The sequence below is a fragment of the Poromitra crassiceps genome (genome assembly GCF_964638095.1).
Source record: "Poromitra crassiceps genome assembly, chromosome: 6".
In the NCBI taxonomy this organism is placed as follows: domain Eukaryota; kingdom Metazoa; phylum Chordata; class Actinopteri; order Beryciformes; family Melamphaidae; genus Poromitra; species Poromitra crassiceps.
This window is the reverse complement of record NC_139627.1, coordinates 52,830,740-52,840,346: the sequence shown is the minus strand read 5'-3', so window position 1 is coordinate 52,840,346 and position 9,607 is coordinate 52,830,740.

Here is a 9,607-nt window from a genome sequence, read left to right as displayed (position 1 = left end):
AGAATTTCCAGGTGTCTGTGCTTTGCTATTTATTTTTCGGACAACTTTTTCATTTTACCCCCTACATTTTAACACAAATAGCTGTACTCTCTACTCCTTACATTTTCAAAACAGGCTCGTTACTCTCGTTTTTAATGCACGGCAGGCAAAAACGATGTAAAAGTACTTATTTTACGAGAAATGTCTGAAGTTTTCATGCCTCTAAGGATGATTATATATATGAGATAATTGATTTTTTTGTGCGTGTGGAAAAACCATATACACAAGTGCGTACTTCTTGAGTAAAGAATGCGTGTACTTTTGCCACCTCTGTCGACCTCTCTCTGGTCGGCCTCTCTCGTGGGCCCTCTCTCTGGTCGGAGACGGGGCGTGTTGAATCAACAGCTGTCTGGTTATTGGTTGGCCTCAGGCCAGACTGTCCTTCTCTGCACTCCTACACAAGTTGCAGCAACAACAGTGGCTGTGTATTGAGGTCAGCAGAGAACAGATTGGCCTGGCTTCGTTTTGTTTGATTTATCCTGGAGAGGACGAGTGTTCGCAGGCAACTTTAACCAGTAGCTGAGGCTGCAACCTAGCTTCAATGGAGCAAACTTGCCCCGCAACTAAACACAGTACATTCCAAAACTTTTTTTTTTTTTTAACCTGTAGTCTGAATCATCTACTTCCATCTCTGCGCATTAGTCTGCCTGAATAGCAGGTCTGCTATCAGTGACGCCCATGCAGGGCCTTTTGAAGAGGAGGTCAGCCTAAACGCAGCCTGCCTGAGGCTAAGGGCTAATTACATTTCTGACTTGCTGAAATGTACACCGTCTCCTGAGAGAGCATTCTGGAATAACTCTCACCCCTGTATCAAATATCTGATGATTGATTTTTTTTTACCTCATAATTACTCTAATGTATTAATAAATCATCCGTTTCTTTTGTGAATCTAGGGGCGGGCAATGTCATGGGAGTCGTTTGCTGGTGTGTGTTACCCGTGCCAAGAGTTGAAAGGTTAGAGTGCGTGGAAGAGTGTAAGAGTGTAAGGCGGCGTTCACACACAACGCACTTTTCTCAGTCAGAACGCTATGGAAATCATGTTGAGAGCGCTTCCATTGTGCGCAAAACACAGCGCACGGAGCGTTGTTTTTTGTGTGCTTCGTTTTGTTTTCCCCTACAGTCGCGTGCACTACTACAGTTTAGGACACAACGACCACACGGACGGTAGCCAGCTGGTTTTGTCTGTTTGATGTTGTTCTCTGTCAACACGAAGGCCAGATTATTGCCAATTCTGGCAGCGGCGGAGGTTGAGGAAAATGTAGGAGTGAAAAGACGAGCAGCGCGCTTTTCCTCCAAATGTTCAACTTTTTTCAGCTTAAAAACGCCCAGAGCGCTCCTCTCCAAAAACAAAAGACGCCACCAGCGCTAAACGCCAGGTGCGTTCCTTGAAAGAGGAGCACGTTTAGCGCGTCCTCACATAGAGAATGAATTGCAGAAAGACGGTGGCAGCTCCAAACACGCTTTGCGTGTGAATGTGCACACATGCACTTGGGTGGTACAGTGGTTCACACTGTCACCTCACAGCAGGAATGTCCTGGGTTTGGATCTCAGCTGTGTGGAGTTCATGTTGCATGTTTGTTTTCCTCGTGTTTGTGCGGGTTTCCTCCAGGTGCTCCGGTTTCCAAACACTCGCCAACAACATGCTGGTCAGGTGAATTACCCATTCAGGAAATAGTCCATAGGCATGAGTGTGTGTCTCATGTAGTTTGGTGGTACAGTATATTATAGCCTCAACGCCAGACCCATGAGAGTTCTTACGCTGATACTAGGGCATTCACAGACTAGTCGACTAGTAAAACCACTAGTCGACACTGTGCTTAGTAGTCGACTAGTCTTTTTTTTTTTTTTATCTTTAAGAAAGAACGATACACAATAATCCAAGAACAAACAAGACTATTGGACAAACAACCAAACAAAAACAATGTACCGTAAATTCCGGACTATAAGGCGCACCGGTGTATAAGCCGCACCTTCAAAGTTGACTATTTTTTTCTTATATAAGCCGCACCGGACTATAAGCCGCGGGTGTTTTAAAGCAGCTACGAGCAACTTTTTCGATTGTTATTAAACAGTATAAATTTAATATCAATGCATCACATCTTACCTCTAATAGTCGACGAGAGCAACGCAGAGTAGTCTCGCTTGAACCCCGAGTGAATCGGCCAGTGTTAGTGTGTCTGTAGCCAGGGCAGATCAGGAAGTGAAATGAAACGGTTTGCAGCAGCCACTTCGGCCATAACCACAAAATAACTTCCAAAAAACCTGTTAGAATATAACGAGAGATGTTCCCGCGAGTATGCGTGGCGTTCACATTGTTTATGTTATGTTGCTAGGCAGCGCAAACGGCGTTGGAAGGCAGCTGCGTTTCACTTCCTTGTTTCACTTCCTTGTTTCACTTCCGGGTTACCCGGTCCGGTCGCTCTAGAGAGCCCCCTGTTGGCGCGAGTTTAGGCAGACTATAGACTTAATAATCACCTAAGGGAGCAATCTCAGATACACACGGCTTTGGTCTCGTCGACTATTAGAGGTAAGATGTGATGCATTGATATTAAATTTATACTGTTTAATAACAATCGAAAAAGTTGCTCGTAGCTGCTTTAATGTTTTTTTTTTTTTTTTTTTTTTTTGTGTTTTAATGTTTAATTACCATATGTAATGCTCCCATTTATTAACATTTCAACAAAACAACATAACACAACACCACCTGTGTTGTTATTTACAGTGCACACAGTGTCATACAGTGTCATACAGTGTCATACAGTGTGGTGAAAAGAGGGCAAGAGAGGAAATTAAAACAGAAGTGGATTTATAGTTAGAAAGAGTTAGAAAGAGTTTTTTGAAAAAATCCATAGATAAGCCGCACCGTTATATAAGCCGCAGGGGCCAAAAAAGCCCAAAAAACGGGAAAAAAGGTGCGGCTTATTGTCCGGAATTTACGGTATTCAAAGTAAATACATAGATCTTACCCTGTTGGCAGCTAGGAAATGCATAGCTTTAAATTGGAAAGCATCCAATCCCCCAGCTGTAGTTCACTGGTGGAATGAACTCTCAAGCTACCATACGTTGGATAACATTTACTACAAGAGCAAAGGCAGATTCTTAGACATCCCCAAAATATGGCAACCACATACAGTTTGACTTTAAGAACTTTTTACCCCAGTGTCATTAGGCTTATCAGGATAGGAGCTGAATGCATTGTTTTTGTTTGGTTTTGTCCAATTCTTTGTGGGGGATATGGGATATGGGATATGATAGTCCATGTATGTCGTGTAAATACCTCATGTTCTTTCTTAAAGATAAAAAAAATAAAAAATAAAAAACGACTACCGGTAGTCGACTAGTCGACAACCCTTAGGGACGACTAGTCGACTAGTAAAATTCACTAGTCGTGAATGCCCTAGCTGATACACTACGTTACTGCATGCTGCAGAGCTCTCTCTGGGTCTGGGACACTTTCTCTCAGCCGGCTGGTTATGGGAGGGAACCGTTCACTTGGCCAGTGATTGGCCAGTGGTGGATTCAGTCTTCACCAATCAGTAACGACTTTGCGATCAGACGACACGGGAGGTGCAGCGCATTTTTCGAACCGCTCTCTCATCGGTGCTACGACCTGTCACTCATTCAATTTCAACCCGCCTTCAAAAACCAGCAGTGGCTGTGAACTGGCACAGACTCATTTATGTAGTATGCGGAGCGCAGCGATTCAACGTCATATATATATATATTTTGTGTGTGTTTTGACCACATTTCTTGACCCATGTAGTAAAATGTTTATTTGTAACCGTTCATTCTTTTTTTTTTTTTTTACAATTTTATTTTCCTTTTTCACAAACATACAGTTGTAAAACATTCAGTTGTCACAGTCTTGATTAATTTGCATGTTCATTAATTTCACCCTTAATCCCCCCCCCCACCCCAACCCCTATACATAAACATACATACATCAAGTTAAAGTACATTAAAGAATAATAGACTCACGCAAAATTATATTAGTTACATTTGTCTCAACTTCACGTTTTCCCTTTTTTCTTTCTTCTTTTATTTCACCTCACCAGATATTCCTTAGCTAAATATACAAAACAAAAAAAATATGTGTTGCATAATTTACGTATCAAGTAAAGATGTAGTCGGTCCCACACTTTCAATTAGCTAATACAGGTCCCACAGAGTCACTTTCCAAAAATTCCAAGAAACGTCCCGAGATTGCTTGAAAGACTTTAGGTTTTCCCTTGATAGCAAAAGTCAGATTTTCAACGTCATATTTGAGTCTGGGGAGAGACTAAGTATATTACATGTAGTGTATGTATGTATGTATGTATGTATGTATATGTATGTATATGTACGTATGTATGTATGTATGTATGTATGTATATTAGGGCTGTTGAAACGAATTTTGATATTCGAATATTATTCGAATTTAATAATTATGAACGAAATTCGATTATTATTATTTTTTTAAAACGAATATTTTTTTTTTTTTAATATATATATTTTTTTTTTTAGAACACTAGAACAGTGACAAGTTCTGACAACATACTTGAAGAAAAGAGTGTTAACTGAAGTTGACTGTTGAAGCTGCTATACTGTTTATTGATAAGGAGCTCAAACAAAGGCTGTGTCTTTTTTTTATTATCAATTATTTTATTTTAGCATTTCAGACAGCACCAATACATCACTGATGAATATTAACTAAGCTCTGGTTATCTGACCTATTTTCTAATGCAATGAATGTATATGTACATTGTACAAGGAACATGTTTTCTTAAATAAACATCATTGCTGGACTGTTTGTGATAAGCCTAATATTATTTTGAATATTCATCCACCATTCACTTTTCCATCTACATTTGGTAAAATGCTTAGAAAAAGTTTTACTTGGTCAAACCCAAAGATTCAGCTATATTTAGAATCAGAACATAACATAAGAGAAGACAACAATTCACTCAGACCAAAATTTTTTTTTTTTTTTTTTTTTAATTCAATTAAAAATTAATTAAAATATTCGAATATAATTCGAATATTAAAATGTATAAAGCACTGAAATTCGAATTTGATTATAGAGGGAGATTGACAGCCCTAATGTATATATGTATATATGTTAGGGGTGTCAAAAATGATAAGATGCATCGCGATGCAGACGTGCACGATTCTGCATCGATTCACAAATGTCAAAAAACGATTATTATTATTATTTTATTTTTTTTAATAATTGAATAAAATATAATGGCAGTACATGCAGTTGTATATTTGGATCATAATACAATGCAATTCCAAATGCACTTTTATTTTAAAAGTAGCCACACAGTGAGAAAAAAGAAAGTGAGAAAAAATAAATCATGTATTGGGGGAAAAAGTGATGCATCGAGATGCATCGATAATCGTAATCAAATCGTAGCCCTCTGAATCGTAATCGAATTGTGAGGCCAGTGAAGATTCACAGCCCTAATGTATGTATGTATGTACCGGTATGTATGTATGTATGTATGTATGTATGTATGTATATATGTATGTATGTATGTATGTATGTATGTATGTATGTATGTATGTATGTATATATGTATGTATGTATGTATGTATGTATATATGTATTATGTATTATGTATGTATGTATGTATGTATGTATGTATGTACTATATATACAATGTATATACCAATTTGCGACAGCCACAATGCGACACTCGAGGCTTCAAATCAGGAGACAGAAACCAATCGGGTGACATCACGGTGGCTACGTCCATATTTGTATACAGTCTATGTTTGAGACATGCTTAACTCATTGAGTGCCAAGGACGAGTATAGTCGTCAATTCAAATACTAACGTTCAGTGCCAATGACGACTAAAGTCGTCAATTGCGTTTTTTGACGGTGGGACGTGGATCAAAGCCAGATCCATCTCCTGTGAAAGTATGGTGGATGTTGAATGTGTAAAAGCTATTTTACAGACCCATTAGGTGGCGACAGTGCTCTCCAGATTAGAGAAAGTTGAGTAAAAAACAGAGAAGAAGTCATGGGGAAACGGAAATCGCATCCGTATGCATCGATATGCATGAAGCATAACGTTAGCTGTGCCTGCAGCAGCCAATCTGCTGCCACAATTGAGTCCCTCCGTGTCCGCTGCGATAGCCCATCCGATGGGCTATCGCAGCGGACACCATCCGCATGATTTAGTTGCCGACACCAGCGTCTTTCTGAAAAGTTACATTATTCACAGCTGGGAGCCGGCGACACGCTGTGAAAAAGCGGGGTGCAGCGCACTTTTCAGTGCAGAGCAAACGCAGAGCAAACGCAGCAGAGCCACCAGACAGTCCCACGGAGGAGGAGGAGGGGGGTGGGGCACGCAGGGCAGCATACAACCATTGACAGTAAACACAGACCCAGATAGCAGGCTCGATGGACAGAGACAGGCAAACAAGCTAGAATATCTGATGCCCACCAGCAGTAAATCAAGACCAGCAAGAAGCTGCAACCAGCAGCGCACGCAGGGGCCAGCGCTGCTGGTTGCAGCTAAAAAATATTATTTTGCCAAACAAAATTCCTTTGTTTTCACTGTTTTATTGAAGGGAATTATTTTTGAGGTGTGACTACATCAGAAAATATTAGCTTCAGAGTCAGTCATGTGCTTGAAATGCTTCATTTCACAAAAGGCTAATTATCTCAGCTTCTAATTTGAAACGCCTCTTTTTGCTCAAAACAACCTATCTTCTCCGGCTCATAACTAAAGAACGGAAAAGGATATCAATAATTTTTTTTTGCTGATGATAGAAGAGAGTCTCCTCGTTCTTTGTGCGTGTTCGGTGTTTACATAGTAATATCACACAATATTCTGTGGGCCTCGAGAAATCACTGAAAACGCTCTGAAACTCTGGCACTGGGAGCGTCCGTTCTCCAAAAGTGGCTGGCACTCAATGAGTTAATGAGCAAAAACATAGAAATAAAGGTGACGGTCAAATCATTTGTAATGCTGCAGCTCTTTGGATCTTTTGTTGACTGCCAGTTCTTGAGAAGAGGAATTATTTCCACGAACCTCCCCTTCCAGTCACCTACCTTTACCATCCTCACCACCACAAGAACCTCCCCTTCCAGTCACCTACCTTTACCATCCTCACCACCACAAGAACCTCCCCTTCCAGTCACCTACCTTTACCATCCTCACCACCACAAGAACCTCCCCTTCCAGTCACCTACCTTTACCATCCTCACCACCACAAGAACCTCCCCTTCCGGTCACCTACCTTTACCATCCTCACCACCACAAGAACCTCCCCTTCCAGTCACCTACCTTTACCATCCTCACCACCACACGAACCTCCCCTTCCCGTCACCTACCTTTACCATCCTCACCACCACAAGAACCTCCCCTTCCAGTCACCTACCTTTACCATCCTCACCACCACACGAACCTCCCCTTCCCGTCACCTACCTTTACCATCCTCACCACCACACGAACCTCCCCTTCCAGTCACCTCCCTTTACCATCCTCACCACCACAAGAACCTCCCCTTCCAGTCACCTACCTTTACCATCCTCACCACCACAAGAACCTCCCCTTCCAGTCACCTACCTTTACCATCCTCACCACCACAAGAACCTCCCCTTCCCGTCACCTACCTTTACCATCCTCACCACCACAAGAACCTCCCCTTCCAGTCACCTACCTTTACCATCCTGACCACCACAAGAACCTCCCCTTCCAGTCACCTACCTTTACCATCCTGACCACCACACAAACCTCCCCTTCCAGTCACCTACCTTTACCATCCTCACCACCACAAGAACCTCCCCTTCCAGTCACCTACCTTTACCATCCTCACCACCACAAGAACCTCCCCTTCCAGTCACCTACCTTTACCATCCTGACCACCACACAAACCTCCCCTTCCAGTCACCTACCTTTACCATCCTCACCACCACACGAACCTCCCCTTCCCGTCACCTACCTTTACCATCCTCACCACCACACGAACCTCCCCGTCCAGTCACCTACCTTTACCATCCTCACCACCACAAGAACCTCCCCTTCCAGTCACCTACCTTTACCATCCTCACCACCACAAGAACCTCCCCTTCCGGTCACCTCCCTTTACCATCCTCACCACCACAAGAACCTCCCCTTCCAGTCACCTACCTTTACCATCCTCACCACCACACGAACCTCCCCTTCCCGTCACCTACCTTTACCATCCTCACCACCACACGAACCTCCCCGTCCAGTCACCTACCTTTACCATCCTCACCACCACAAGAACCTCCCCTTCCAGTCACCTCCCTTTACCATCCTCACCACCACAATAACCTCCCCTTCCCGTCACCTACCTTTACCATCCTCACCACCACAAGAACCTCCCCTTCCCGTCACCTACCTTTACCATCCTCACCACCACAAGCAAAATGACTATTATCATCGTCATCATCATCATCATCATCATCGTGTGTATGATCATTCACTATATCCACCCTCACAGTCATTCTTCTTCCTCATGCTCTCTCTGGCCACATCTCTCAAATGGCTCATTATTGCGGGTGAAAATATCACCACACAATTTGCAAATCAAGCTCCATGTGAGTCACCGGATGGCCCAGAGATTTATGTCTCCATCATAGAGAACAACAAAATGTACTAGGGCTGCACGATATTGGAAAAAACTGACATTGCGATATTCCCCACCCCTGCGATATATATTGCGATATGAAAAAATACAGATTTTCACCAGATTACCAGAATAGCTCTATTTTAAAGAAAATAATAATTCTAGAATGATTGGGGTGATTTTGTAGAGGAGTCCATCTGGTAGGCCTCAGAGCGTCCTCTATCAGGGTGCATACACATTTTGACCAATGGATTTCCATGACTTACATACATGAAAAAGTGAGTGAGTTATGACATTCTACTTTAAAATGTCACTAGCCTACACTTCACTTAGTGTAATGCAGCCTTTAAAACCAGGGAAAGACAACATGTATGCTGTATCACCATATTACCATATCCAACATCTAAGACCATATAGTCTCATATCACAATATTGATATACAATTGTTATATTGCCCACCCCTAATATTGAGTGCCAGTATCTACCTCCTAATGATGCTATTTGCAGAAAAACATTAGATTTAATTGATTATAATCACTGCTTTCAACTTCTTTCGTTCTTCTAACGTTTCACTAAATCAACAATGAAACACCCCTGCCACTTTATACACTTGGTCTGACCCCCCGGAAACCCCCTCCAGAAACTACCAAGTGGTACACTCCGCATTTGGGGAGTTCCGGTTTTTGAGCGCACGCAGGGCAGTACAGAGAGACGAGGATTCACATGCAGCCGACCGGTGACAAACAATTCATTCGTGAAAAGTAATAAATATACATTTAATTGCCCAGATATGTCTCTTGTCTTTTTATTTTCACTGACATGTTTTGTGTAAATGAGTCGCTATGTATGATTAACTCTACCGTAATGTTACTGCTATCATGTGATGCATCATCAGAGACTGAAGGGGAGACACAGCCGCAGTGATAACACGGACAACTTCTCAGTAATCACTTTAGCCTTCGTGTCATTATAAGTTGCGG